The sequence below is a fragment of the Acinonyx jubatus genome, chromosome A2 (genome assembly GCF_027475565.1).
Source record: "Acinonyx jubatus isolate Ajub_Pintada_27869175 chromosome A2, VMU_Ajub_asm_v1.0, whole genome shotgun sequence".
In the NCBI taxonomy this organism is placed as follows: domain Eukaryota; kingdom Metazoa; phylum Chordata; class Mammalia; order Carnivora; family Felidae; genus Acinonyx; species Acinonyx jubatus.
The window spans coordinates 1,061,323-1,076,146 of record NC_069383.1 but is presented as its reverse complement, the minus strand read 5'-3'; the positions used below and the strand labels follow the sequence as shown (position 1 = coordinate 1,076,146).

Genomic DNA, 14,824 nt, shown 5'->3' with positions numbered 1-14,824 from the left:
TTGTAGGAGGAACGCCTTCTCCTGAGAAAGACCCATGAATGCGCCGTCCGTGTAGGAAGTGATGTGGACCCAGCCCGGGGGGCCCAGGGGACCCGACCGTGGCGAGCTCCTTCTCTTGCCTCTCAGTCCCTGGCCCCCCTGCCAGCCTTAGGATGAAATATCTCTGGACCACATCAAACCCGAGGTCTTGAAGGCGCACAGGAAGGCAGGGCCGCAGGGGAAACGGGACACAGCTCTTGTGAAGGCAAGACCTCCACGTCAGGGACACGCACGGAGCTCCAAGCAGCACGTGTGGAAGGAAAGCTTTTCCTTCCTGCCCCGGCTTGGGAGGGGCTGCGGGAGGAGACCTGTCTCCAGAAAACCTTGTCCCGAGAAGCCACGTTTTCCACGGGCTTTCCCACAATAATCCGCTCTACTTGAGTGAAGGGATAGAGTGAATGGAAAGTATGTGTTGGGGTCACAGTTTTAAAATACACGTCAACGTAAACATTCTGCTCTTTAACATAATTACAGTGACCTAGGGAAAATCCTGCTTATGGAAGCAGGAAACATTTCTGATACGCCACGAGGCCACTTGGTTACTCGGCCTCTGGCGTGCTGAAGAGCGGTATCTGGTCCTTTGCCAAGGATGCAACGGCGTATCTTGTTCTTGCTCTCCAGGAATTTGTAAGTGTGGGCTGTGGAAGGTTCTGCTCCACTTGGGGGCCCGAGGTGTGAGGGAGACCCCTGAGGGCTGGGGGTGGGTTCTCAGTGGCCTGGACCGCTCGCGGATGGTGAAGACAGGGTGCCTCGATGGGGCCAGAAACAGTGGGACCGGCCTGCACTGTGTTCAGTAATGAGCGCCTGCTGGGTCCAGTGTTTTCAAATGCTTGTTGAAGCAGAGACAAAAGTGTAGTCTTCAAGAAAGTATCGGGAACACATACACAGAGACAGACACACACACTCACCCACAGACACACACACACACACAGACACACTCACACACACATACGCCAGGTCACGGGCACACACACACCCACAGACACACACACACAGATACACACACAGACACACATAGACAAACACACATACACTCACACACACAGACACACACACCCACAGACATACACACAGACGTAAGCTCACACACACACTTACAGACATACACAGACACACACACACAGACACACACATACACAGAGACACTCAGACACACAGACACAGAGATACACCCACACAGACACACACACAGACACACACCCTCACACACACAGACACACTCACAGACATACACACAGACACAAGCTCACACACACACACAAACACACACACTTACAGACATACACAGACACACACATACACAGAGATACACTCACAGAGATAAACACACAGACACACATCCTCACACAGACACACACCCTCACACACACACATAAAGCAGCATCCTGCAGCTACTATCTTCTGTTTTAAATCATGCATATTTCATTAAGCTTCATGCAGAGCGTCTTCTGATTTATGGTAATTGTCAACAAAAGCAAAAACACAGATGATTTTAACCCTGCAGTAGCTACGAGTTAACTGGCATGAAATTATGTTGTGTTTTTCTTAAAAAGGAGAGGGAGGGTCCACAGCACTCCATCTCGTTAGACACCCAGGACCCTGAGCGAAGCGAGATGCTGGGTTCCCACGCTGGCGGTGGCTGCGGTCTGCAGCCCCACCGCCGGAGCAGCACCTGATTCCGCGGACGCCCCACCCCTGATCCTCCCGTGCTCCCAGCCTGGAGGACTCCAGTGAGACTAATTTCCATATCAAACCCAATTTAGATGAAACGTCTTGGTTAAAAAAAAAAAAGCCAGCGCATCAATAGCCTCTTGATTAGATTTTCATCTCCTGAGCAGACAAATATGAATATTTATTACCATGAATGCAGACTTTCCTCTTTCCATGGCTCTGATCTTGAATATTATCCACTGCTAATTTTTATGAAAATTTGGGCAACATAATGTTTTCACATAAACTGACAGTTCTTGAGATAATCCCGTTATTGTCTGGTTGAAAATGACAGCTTCCGCTTATTCATGTGTTAACGAGGGATTAAATATTGTTTTTCATCCCCATAATCTAAGATGGACTGGAAATTAAAAATTGAACATTGTATATTAGCAGGGCTTTGAGGACCAGAATTTGTTTGCATTCACTTAGAGAAGATCTGTAAATTAGCAGTTTAACAATCAGTCCCTTTTATGTTGCTGCCGAAGGCAGCATCATGAAACATCACTGACATTTCTAAAATAAATTCATTACTCTACCTGCTGCACACCAAAATGAAAAGGCTTCCATCAGTAAATAAGCCACAAAGAAACAGACAACCCTTCGCCAAAGAAATAAAATCGCAACACGATCGATATTGTTTCAACGTCAAGAGTTTTATCCAGGGGACCCCAGGCTGGAGGGGAGTGTCTGCCTCTGGCCCTGGCTGTCACTTCCCACTGGAGGAAGGAGGCCCCTCGGGCCAGTCAACCATGGCCAGCCCTCCCCTGCTGCTTAGGATGCCGGGTTTCCCACCTGAGCACCACCACTGGTGAGACCCCCTGATTCAGGCCATGTGGTAACTTTTACTCCCTCGCTGTGGCTGGATGTCCCAGATGATACCACGGGTTTGGTGGCTCTGTGCACAGAAGTGTCCCATTATCTTTCTAGAAATGCACACTGGTCTTTACCTTGTCTGTCGCTCACTGGCTTGGTATTATGTTTTACTCTTCTATCAACTGTTAATTGTGGTGTAGAACACGGCGAACACGTGTTTCTCAGAAGTGAGCTTATCTACACACTATCTTTGGGACTCTGACACAAACAGGCCAGGTTTGACCACAGGGCAGCATCACGGGCTGAGTTGTGCCCCCCTCGTATCCTGAACCCTTGCTCCCAGGACCTCAGAACGTGATTGTATTTGGTGATGGGGTCTGTGCAGACATGATTAAGTCAGAATGCGGCCCCTGCGATGGGCACTGAGCCGATCCGATAGGCGTCCTTCGAAGATATCAGGACACAGACACACACGCACAGGAGGACCACAAGAGGACCACAAGTGGACACAGAGGGAGACGGCCATCCACAGGACAGAGAGAGGCCTCGGAGGAAAGCAACCGTGACCTCACACTTGTGGCCCCAGGATGTGTGACCAGGAAGTGGGTGGTTCAGGTGCCCCGACTGTGTGGCAGGAAACACAACCCCTCAGGTATGCCACATGTGTGATCGCACGGTGGGTCCCCTCACGCGACGGAGGAAACAAGCTTATGCTTTCAGTGCAGCATTAAATCCGAGTGCTGGTCAAGGGAAGAAAGTTCCCTGTTGAGAATTTTCTTTTTGCTTTACATTCTCCGTAAGAACAACAGCTATAGTCCCATGAAAGGGTTGTGCACGCAGGAGCCTCACTAGCCAACCATTACCTGGGGCCCCTGTCGCACAGAAATGACGTCCAGCGGCCTCGGTCTTTCTCCCTTCCGAGGCGTGTGGGGTCTGTCTGCACCTGCCGTTCTGAGGGTCCCCTGACACAGGATTATAAAGCATATCGTGTGGTGTGGACAGGAGGGGCTGCCCTCAGGCCGGGGCTGGGCCCGTGTTCAGTACCCAGGGAGGGGCAGTCCCGTGGCTGCAACAAGACTCACCCCTCCCTTCTCTATCCCCGGTGACCAGACCGCAGTCAGTGCCCTGCAGGGTCCAGGTGTGGCTCGGAGGGGCTCCGGGTGCTCAGAGAGCAAAGTTCTGGTTGGCAGCGCAGACGCACCTGTGGGCTCCTGAAGCTGAGTTCTACCTGCTGACCCTCGACCACACGTCCAGAAGGTAGTCACCCACTCGCCCCGACCCGGGGAGGAGGGTATAGCTTGTTCAGAATCTGGAAAACTTGGGTTTTGCTCACAGCCTCGTGGGTGGGAGTGTTGTGTGCCTAACGTACCCTCCGGCTGAAAATTACTTCATATCACAGAGACCTCCGGTGCTCACGTGTCTGAGGGCTTTGACTCTTAAGAATCTTGATGAGAAAAAATAACTTAATATAGCAATACAACAAGAATTAGCTAGTTTAATAAAAATTTGGATTTCCTTTTCACATTTACCTGAAAACATGGAATCACGGGAGAGGCCCACGAATGGGCCACGTCCACACACTCTTTACTCTCTCAGGTTTCACGGGACAGGTGTGAACCGTGATGACCCCAACCCTGGATGCTGACACTGGGTCTCCCCAGTTTTGTCAGCACCGGGCAGACAGGGGTGCGCGCACGTGTGTGTGTGTGTGTGTGTGTGTGTGTGTGTGTGTGTGTGGTCTGGGGGTCAAACTAGATCATTAAAGGGGAAACAGATCAGGCTGGAGAGGCCGACTTGGTCCATAAAATCCCATGAGCAAAATACCGTGTCCCCAAAAGGAGAAAAATTCAGTGGGAGGTCAGTCAGCCATCAATCCTGGGGCTTCAAGTCAGGAGGGGAGAGGACATCTGTGATTTCAGGGTACTGTGGATCAGATTTGTGTCTCCCAAAGAGGCACATGCAATTCCCAACCCTCGCTATCTGAGAGAGGCCTCATTTGGAAATAGGGTCTTTGGAGACGTGATCAGGTTAAGATGAGGTCACACCGGGGTAGGGTGGGCCTCGGTTCAACGTGACGGGTGGGTGTCCTTCTAAGGACAGACGCATGGGAGAAGCCAAATGGCCACAGAGGCAAGGCTGGAGAGATGGGTCGAGAAACCACAGGCCTCCAAGGATGGCCACAAGACCAGAAGCTGGCAGAGGCAGAGAGGCTGGAGGCCTTAGAGGGAGCACAGCCCTGCCCACACCTGGATTTGGGGCTCTGGCCTCCGCAGTGCAAGAGATCAATTCCTCCGTCTTAAGCCCCCAGTTTGTGGCCCTGTGTTACAGTGGCCCCAGGCTCCGACACCCAGGAGTGGTGGCCACCATCCAGACAGGAGACAGAAGGGCCACGGGACCCGTGCAGACCGGCTGTGGGGGCACCCCACTTGTGGCACGCGGGGTGCCATGGCCTGCTAATGAGGCCCCGTCTTTGGGATGTGGAGACATGGCAGGACCACGTGGCCCCTGATCTCAGGGCCTGGTGTGGACGGCCACCCTGAGCCTGGGAGCCCAGGTGAGGGAGAAGGAGGTGCGTCCTGCTGGCCCCGATGCCCCCCGGCAGGGACCTGTGACCCAGCTCCGGCCACAACCCCCACTCGCAAGCACCGTAGTTAGAGGCGGGTTCACGGCCGCGGCCGCTACTGCAGTGTCAGTGGCTCTGCTGGGTGTGAGGCAGGCTGAAGAACAGGCCCGGTTTCAGGGGCGTCAGGACGGCGGATCCCCCTTCTCGCCGCAGGGGGGTGTGGACACGTTTACCTGCACCATCCTGGACGACCACTGCGTGGGTCTCATGTCTGTTCTGACATGAGATTGCTTTAAGTTTAGCATTTGATGATATTTTCTGTTATATTGATTACTAATTATCTCATACGAATGGAAAGAGCCTTTTTTTAAACCCCTGGATTAAGCAAAGAGGAGGTATTCAAATCAGCAATTAAGGTATTCAAATCAGTTGTCATGGGGACGCAGCCTAGGACTGCGGTGAGGAGCACGGTCCTCTGCTGTTTCAGCGACAGCAGACCCAGCCCACACAACGTGCAATATATTTTCTACGGGGGCTTCAGAGCCCCGGGAAAGGCAGTCTGAATGATCCATGAAAAAGCGAGCATAAAGGGACGGAACGTGCCAATAAGGGGCGTCTGCCCTGCAGCCAGGGTTCACGATTCAATTCGCTTCAACGAGTGTTTATTGAGTTCCTGCCATATGTCAGGCCTTGTGCCGAGCGCTGGAGACACCGGGGATGATTAAGACACACGTGGATTTTACTCCTGAGCGCACGGTTAAAGGGGGACAGACATGAAATCACATAACTCGACTACGCTCTGACAGATGCCATGGGAGCCCTTCACGGGGAGGAGGAGGCTGCCGAGGGACGACGCGCCCCCTTGGCCCCGAGGACGGGGCGTCTGTTCATCCCAGACAGCTCCTCCCCACTCCTGACTTCAGGACCCCTGGTAGGGAAGCAGCTTTCTAAACCCTGAGCGCTTGGGTGGGGTGGGGAGGGGAGATTGCCAGCATGTCCCCCCAGATGATATGTTGCGGTCATAACCCCCACTACTTGGGGGGAACTTATTTGGAGACCCGGTCTTTATAGAGATCCCGGTCCAATAGGAGAGGTGTCCTTATGAAACGGGGAAGTCTGGACATGAGCACAGACGTGCACGGGACAGCAGGTGCAGGTGGTCAGAGCCTAGAACTGATCCTTCGTCACGGCCACTGGGGAACGACCCGGGATGCCAGTCCGGAGCTGTGACACACACCTGTGCCGTCTGAGCCACTGGCGTGCGGTGCTTTGTCACAGCCGCCCGCAGACCACGCCGGGCCGTTCCACCTCTTGCCCAAAGCCCAGGCTGGCGCAGAGGGCTCAGGGCTGGCAGCCGCTGGGACTCTGTCCGAAGGGTCCCACAGGGGGCTGGATGTCCCCTGGAAGGCACCGTCACCGTGGATGCCGGGGCGGCACCATCTGGGGAGTAAGACACAGGCTTGGCATCAGACCGTCCCGGCTGAAACCTGACCGCCGCCCCCATCACTGAGGCTCTGAGCCTCGGTTTCCTCGTCTGTGAGCCGCGTGCGGCTGGTGGCCAGGGCGGCTGTGTTGGGTTGGGCTGGGGATTACTCCCTCCACGCTTCCTCACTTTCTTTCGAGCAATTCCAAGTCTTACCGCTTGAGCCTTCCAAGGGGTTTCTGAAACGTTACCCTCTGAGAGCTGGAGAGCTTAGTGTCTCTAGAGCTTAGCTCTTTCACTGAAAATACCCTCCTGACCCCCCACTAACTCAGAGGAAGCCACGGAGACAATACCCCACTTTAGTGAGACGGACCCACACGCCTTACGGGGACACCCTCAAATCCCAGCCATAACAGCCTGCGAGGGAGACACGTACTGGGCACACTTCCCCCCAGAATGCAGGGGGAGGCGCTGGGAGCAGGCGCGGGCGGGGCGGGGCGGGTGAGGTGCCCCAGGCGGACGCTCCTTATTTCATTTGACGTGACTGTTTGCTCTGATGTTGAATAAAAATTGAATCTGTCACTATAGCAACTGCCACATCACATGGCACCTCTCCTGCCTCTAAACCACAAAAAGTATTGAAAAGACATTCGTGGCCCACGTGACGTGGTACTTACTACAGCATTTCAGAAGGAGAAAATGCTGTTCCATAATAAACTCGTATCTGTCGATACGGCAAGTGCTGTTAATTACATCGAACACAGTTCTGTGTGATTTTCTTCACTTTTAAGAAATGAGAACACAGTGTGGAGAGCAGCAGTGGGGCCTGGTGGGCCGGGCGGGGGGAGAGCTGAGCTCCAGCAGAACTCAGAGCCCCTCAGCATCTCTCAGCTGACCTCTGACCCCCATCACCTCTGCCCAGCAGGCTGAGAACAGAACAGATCTGGGAAGGCCCTGCCAATACTTTAATGCAATTTCATGCAGATCGCTCTCATTTCAAACACAAATTAAGAATGTTGACAAGTAAACAGGCTTTTCTTAGGACTCATGCACTTTTTGCTTTAGGAAGAACAAATTCCATTTTCTGGGTTCAGAAATGCACATTAGCATAACCCAAGGTGACTCCTGAACCAAAGGACAAACACGGGGAGCCCAGATCTCTCTGGAACCGCCCGAGCCCCAGCAGCCAGTCAGCCACGGCTCCCAGAAGCTTGTTGGGGGCCTGGGCACTGGGTGGGGACGCCATGCGTCCCTGGAACCACCCTGGCGTGCGTAGGAGTGTGTGTGTTTCTGCAGAGAGGTTCCAAGTTTGCCCTGGGCTCTCGGGGCGCCTCTGGTCACGGAAGAGCCGTGGGTGAGCCGTGGGAGCTCGGGCATGTCCAGGAGAGGACGCCTCGTTTTTCTACAGGTAGCACGGACTCACGACAACACAACGTTACCGTCTCTGCCCGAGAGACCCTGTCCACCCTGACACCCCCATCTTGCCCACCCGGCAGACGTATCCTCCGCCCCGCCGTCCGTTCTCTCACGGACTCCCCACCTTCGACGGCACCCATCCCCGAGCCCCCCGTCTCCACGTTAGGCTCCCACCACCTGCCCCCACCAACCGCCCACAGCCAGCACCCCTCCCCCGGGATTCCCAAGGTGCGCCTGGATCCCAGCAGCAGGGATGTTTTATATCACTTACGGCGTCCTCCCTGTGCGACACAGTGCCGAGGGAGATCCTTACAAACACATGATGACCTGAGTTATTTTCACCCTTCTCTCTCACATTCTGTGAGGTCGACAGGTGAGCAGGGGCTGGCGTGGCCACACGGAGCCCCGGGACGTGCACCGGGGTGTCTCCCGTCGCGCCCTCACAAGTTTGTACACGTGAACGCGCACTCTGGTCTTCTCCTTATTAAAACCGTGAGAAGGGCATCAAAGGTAAAAAGACACAACTATGCACGTGCTGAGCGAACATCAGCCTCCTGGTCTGGGGGACACGAGGTGAAGGGCAAACAGGGCATCTTGGCACCGTCTCTCCAAGTCCCTGCGAATCTACAACACGTTCGAAATAGACAAAAATCGCATTAAAGACATTTCTGGGAAAGGAGAGAACTCGCTTAGCATCCCCCAGCCGTGCGAGGGACCACATGCGTGTATTTGCACGTTGCCTGTGCAAACAGGTGACGTGGCTGCCTCACCGTGAGAGGCCTCAGAACAATTTTTAATGAAATCATCACATTCTGTTTGATTCTTCCAGTGTAATTAGTTACCTTCCTCTGGCTTTGTTATTTCTCGGGTTTGATTTTTCCAAAGGTCCTCTACGACAAACCCCTGGGACGCGGGGGGGGAAGCTGTCTAGGCTGTGGGCAACCACCCTCATGAGCTCTCTACGAGCTGAGTGCGTGACTTTGAGCACATTTGATCTTTGCTAAAGAAACCACGCGACTGCCTGCAGACGAGACTCCAGATCACGCTCCAGGCCCCGTGAGACTGGCCCGTGACCCTGCCTCCCTGGTCGCCACGAGGCTGACTGGCCGGACGGTCCCCTGCCGGCAGGGCCGTGGTCATACTCCTCGTGCCAAGAGCCCCGTCAACTACCCTGTGAGTCCACCAGGCATGACGAAGGCAGGTCCCCGCGCCATCCACGACATGGAAGGGGACAGCCTCCCCCAAACCTGAGGTCAGGTGGTGCTCCTCCCCCATCTCTGTTTTTGGGGACGCTCACCCTGATGGTCACGCTGGGCAAAGGTCCCTCTATGTCAAGGTCAAGTCATGTCCTTGTCCAACCGGACCCACCGAGCAGGGCATCTGGGGGTGGGCAGGGTCCCAGGGACTCAGCCCAAGTCTGCATGTGGTGCCCACGTGCGCCTCAGCGGTCCCTGTGGGGTTCTGCGGAGGAAGGGGCTGTTTTCTCAAACATCCGTCACACCGCACGGTACCAGGTATCACACGTGCACACACACCGTGTGGTGAACGCACACTGATTCCTGGGGTCGACACACGAGCACAGCGTCACGGACTTTTAAGGGACATTTGGGATCAGCATAGTCTTGGCCCCGGATTCCTTTCTTTGAACAAAGTCGTGGCCCAGGGGCCCAAGAGGTGACAGAAGCGAGAGACGTGCACAGGTAAGCAGAGGGGGGTGGCGATGAGGGCGGGGTCCACCTCACCTCCCCCCCACGCCCCACACCCCACCACACCGGGATGGGGCTCAGGACACGCTGCCCCAATACGGCGCCTCGACATGCAAATATCTCCACCCGAAGGAGGTCCCGACGGCACCAGAGCGGGAAGGTTCCCCGGCCGCCCCTTCTCCCTGAAGCAGGTCACGGACCCTCACCAGAGAGGGTCTTCTGTGTCCGGAGGAAGGGACAGCCTGTATCTCCTAGACAGAGGGACACTGAGCAGATCCCTGCAAACAGGCCTCCCTCAGTCCCCCCACGACCGCCGTTCCCGCACAGCCCTCAACCTACCGTGCTCCCCACGGCTGCCCGTCATGTCAAATCCCACAGGAAATACTCAGGTCTGCATTTCCTTATGCCCCCGTGCCGTGTGAAACTTGTACTGAACACACCTGTGTACCTTTCTCCTGCTCATCTGTCTTTGCCGGTGTAACTGTCCCTATCCAGGGACCCTAGGAGGGTGAGGAAAACTTTCTCCTCCCTACACTAGATGGAAAGATTTCCTTTTTCAGAATCTGAACAGATGGCCGTCTCTCTTCTGCCTGAATCTGCCGGGTGACGGAGAGCTCATTACCATCCTGGGCTCCTTCCGTGGCAGGCCCTCAGCGCTCGGTCTGAACCAGGACCACTGTGTGGTGCCATGTGCTCTTCTGAAGCTCCCTTGCTGAGTTTCCGAGCCTCGGGAGCAATGCCGGGCTCGAGGGGCAGCCACTCTCCCACTGAGATCACACCGTCACGAGATCAGAAAGTAACTCCGTATTTCACATGCACTTACGGGAGCTAGACGCAGGGGTCTGCCCTCCCGGATCCCTCCCAGTGACAATCATCTAGATGATTTTCCTTCTAAATGTTTGAATTTTTCTTGTAATATTATAATTTTCCTTTTGAAGAAACATGACTTTATTAATTTGAAGAAAATGCAAACCCTTTCAAGATGTCAGAAATCAGATCCTGAAACACGACAAAATACCCCCGATCTACTAGGAATGTGTGCGTGTACTGTAATCTGTTCATTTCCTTTAAGTTTTGTTTCGAGGTATTTCCATTTGGCTTAAAAGGCTTTGGCTCTGCCACCACGTGTGTGAGTCTCGAGCACCAGGGAGAGAGACCGCGACGCATTTAGCAACCACCGTCCACCGCTCGCTCCAGACTCAGAATTAGCAGATGCACAGCAAACACATGGGAAAAAAAAACCCCAGAATCATCAAAATCAGCCCTAATACGGCACGACACGGTTAACGTCAGAGAAAGAGACGTTAGCTTTTAAAAAACACCTCCACACTTGCCCCCTTTGTTCCCATTTTCACTTTCCAAAACCAGCTCCAAACCCACCGGCACCCCTGCCTCCATCGGGGGCGGCCTCTGAATGTGCTCGGCTTTGGCAGGAGTCCGGGGAGGGGGCGGGGATCCCGGGCAGGAGAACCTGCCAAGAACGACCTCAGTCAACTTCAAGGTGAGGGAGCACTGTCTTCTGAGACCGCCATGAGGACAAGGACAGGCGAATGGAGAGGTGGTCTCCACACACGCGGTGCAGCAAGAAAGCCCTGGGGCTTCAACGAGACAGGGCTTGGGGGGCAGCCAGGATGGCAGGGGAGTCTGCACGGCCGGGTCCCAGTCCCTGGGGGTGGTTGTTTCCGCCCCTGAAGGTGGCGAGGTCAGGCTCTGGCCACTCAGGGACCAGAGGGAAATGGGTCAGGTGGGCGGAAAGGAAGGAGCCAGTGCTGTGGGCGGGGGCTTGCTGGCACCCCATCCCCACCTAGCAGGACCTCCCCGCCTTCCCGGGAATCAGGTCAATCCAATGCCTAGACCGCACTGCACGGCTGACAGTGACACCCTTTCTGTCTGTGGGACGCAGAAACTCGGGGACGGAGATGGGGTGGCAGGGAGCTCGGGTGTCCTGCTCTGCCCTCGTGGGCTGAGATGGCTCGCCACACCTCCAGGTGCAGAGACGCAGGGGTGACTGGGGCACAGTGAGCGTGTCGGCCTGGGGAGGGGAGTCTGGGGTCACCATCCTATGGGTAACAACAAAGCCAAGGCCTGGACGCGATCCCTCGGGAGGCAGTACAAGGAAGAAGACTGTGCCTTGGGGTCGTCAGAGCGGGACCTCAGTGGTCAGTGAGACCTGCCTGGGGGACAAGGGACTGCGGTCCAGGAGGGGGCGGCTGGTGTGGCAGCCGTGAGTCAGAGGTGGCTGAATGCAGAACCTGCAACAACCGGGGAGACCGAGCGGTGACAGGGGTGCAGGGAGCAGGCGGGGGAGGCGCCGTGTGTGGGAAATACGCACCGATGTTGAAGCTTTTGCTGGGAAGGCATCTCTGGCGTCGGGTTTTACTTAACAGCGCGGGAAACGCGGGAGCGGACTGCGTGCTGACAGCCACGAGCCGGAGAGGGGGGGAATGATGTGCTAGTGCAGAGGGGGCAAGAGCGGAGGGGACCCGACATTCGTCCCAGCTGGCAGCGTAGACACGGGCGGGATGCAGAGCTCTGGCGCAGGAGGCACGTGGCAGGGGCGTGGACGGAGGGGGCGGGTGTGTGCGCTCACGAGGGAGGGGAGAATCGCCAAGGGCGCGCATGGGGAACGGCCAGTGAAAGCGCTTGCAAATGACCGTCTGGCGGGTGCGGAGCCGTCCCCCGAGATCCGTGCCGGTGAGTTTGTGCTCCCCCGGCAAGAGGGCGATGGCAGAGCCAGCGAGACACGCCCTTTGACCCCCAAGCCGCAGCGCCGCGGGGGCGGAGAAAGGAAACAAACACTTGCGCCGAAGCCCGGAGGCTCCCGACAGCGCCGCCGCTGGCGGACACGGGAACGGACGGCACAGGCGGTGACGCGGGTGGCGACCGAGGAGGTGAGTGTGAACCTGTGTGCCGGTGGAGAGAAGGGCAGACGTCGAGGCCACGGGGCTCCGAAGCCCACGGGTGAGGAGGCCAGGCCAGGAGGGAGAGGGGGTGACGGCAGCGGTGAGGCTGTCCGGACGTGGACCTGATTCGTGGTCGCCACGCGGACCCGGCGTGAGGCTTGTGGCACGGAAACGCAGAGATGGTTTGTCCACGTGAGACAGAGAGACAAAACCAGTGGAGGTGACGCAGGGCTCTGTCTTGACAGGGGACAGCGAGCCCGGTCCCTCCGTGGGCCCCGGCTCCCAGCGGGAGGGGAGCTCCGCCAGGGGGAGGTCTGTCTGCTCCCCGCCCCCCACCCCGCTGCAGACCCGGTCCTTGGTGCCAGGCGCCCACAGGCACCCCGTGAGAATCTTTACGGCGAGCGAGCGAGCGAACGGGGCGTTGAGCCCAGCGGCGGGGGGGGGGGGGGGGGGGGGGCTCTCACTGTAGACACAGAAACAGGAAAGAACACACACCCACGGAAAACCACACAAAACCGAGGCCAAAGAGGGATGGGGAGCGTCCAGATGCCAAAATGAACGGAGAAGGGAAAAGCTGGGCACGACTGGGAGCCGCTCGCCGGAATGTGGCAGCTCCACGTGGGTTCAAGGTGCGGGTCGGGCCACACGGGGACAGCACACACCGCCGGGGGCTGCAGGGGCTGGGGAAGCAGGGAATCTTCCTGTGAGGCTTCCCAGGGACCCAGCGAGGCGGATGCCGCGATCACCTCCCATGACAGGGCAGGAGGCGGAGTCGTGTGGGGGGAGCCGAGACCGGGAGACACGAGGTTCAGGGAGAAGACAGACACGAAGCTTGGGGGGCTGCAGCAGCACATCACGAGCTGGGTCGGTGACCCCCAAGCCACCGGAGGGCAGAGGGGCTCAAGGAGGGGAGCCGACCTAGGGGAGGAAGGGACCGGAGCAGGGTTTGGCCAAGATGCCGGGGAGGCGCGAGGACGCGAAGTCACAACGTCCAGAACCCCGGGTCTGAGCGGCGTCCCCCAGCAGGTGGAGGGCTGGGGTCCCACCGACAGTGCTGTTTGCTCTCTGCTGTTCAGCAGCCAGCCGGGAGGGCGCCTCTGAAACCTCGCTCGGCCGGAGCGAGCCGGGGGCGCAGCCCATCGCCGTGTCCCCTCTCTTTCCCGAAACTACAGGAGACGGTGTTTCCCTCAGGAAGAGGGCCCCCAGGTACCAGGCCCCGCACTGGGGTCTGGGGGGGCCGGCAGCCCCACGTCCTCACGTGGACCCTCGTGGGGGGGGGGGGGGCTCCTGGTGCCAGAGCTTTCCCGGCAGAAGCAGCGTGGACGTTCTCCCGAGTCACCTCCTGCGGCAACGACTCGACACCGAACAGGACCCCCCCCCCCCCCCGCCGTGAGGATGAGGCAGGAAAGGAGGGCAGGGGCTCCCCGTCTTTGCTGCATCCCAGACCGGCAGCACGGTCGGAAGCTTCCATCAAGACTCCGACGCTCCAAGCCATCCTGGCCCTTTCTGCCACTGGCCCCGGCTCCTTCCTCGGGGGCTCGGCCCTTTCCGGACCCCCGCGTCTCCATCTCCTCCCCTCACTGCCAGCACGCGGGGGCGGGGTCGAGTGGGACGTCCTCCCTGACACACGCTCACCCTCGCGGCCCGAGCTGGGAGTGAAGGGACCAAGCACAGTGGGGTCTTTCGGTCCCGCGGAGCCTTCGCCGACGAGTTTCTGCCTGTCTCCTCCCCACTTTGCCGGTCACGCCAGCGGAACACGGATGCGGGCGCTTTCTCTGCAAGGCCCTTCCTACCCGCCCGCCACTCGGCAAGTGCGGAAAGGAGCCTGTTTGTGAGGAGCAACTAATTAAAATTCTCATTTCGAGAGCCAGGACTCCCAACTGCTGAACGGCAGATTTCCCCACGAGAGCGGCTAATCTTTGAGTGGCTCCGTGGAGGGCGTCTCCGCGGTTAGCGAGGAGCACTCATAAATCAGCCGCCCCCTAGCAGTTAATTATCTGTAACGCCCCGGGCCGTGAAATCTACAGTTTCGACGCAATAGCACCGGTTGGTTTGGGTCCACCCTGCCTTACGAGTGGCAGGCTGCCACCCTGGCGAGGAACCACGTCATCCCGTGTGCGACTCACGAAGCTGCCCTGAGACGGGGAAGCGGGCGCCAGCCAGGGGGCCCAGAGGTGGGCGCCATCAGCAGTGGCTGCCGCGGGAGTGTTTGGCCGAGCACCTCTTCCTGAAGCAGCACGGCCACCCA

At 57.3% G+C, this 14,824-nt stretch overlaps 1 protein-coding gene across 6 annotated transcripts in view; it reads right to left on the bottom strand.

Moving 5' to 3' along the window:
• The window catches only part of PTPRN2 (protein tyrosine phosphatase receptor type N2), a 799,963-nt gene that overhangs the window by 248,067 nt on the left and 537,072 nt on the right, over positions 1–14,824 (bottom strand). The window lies entirely within an intron of this gene.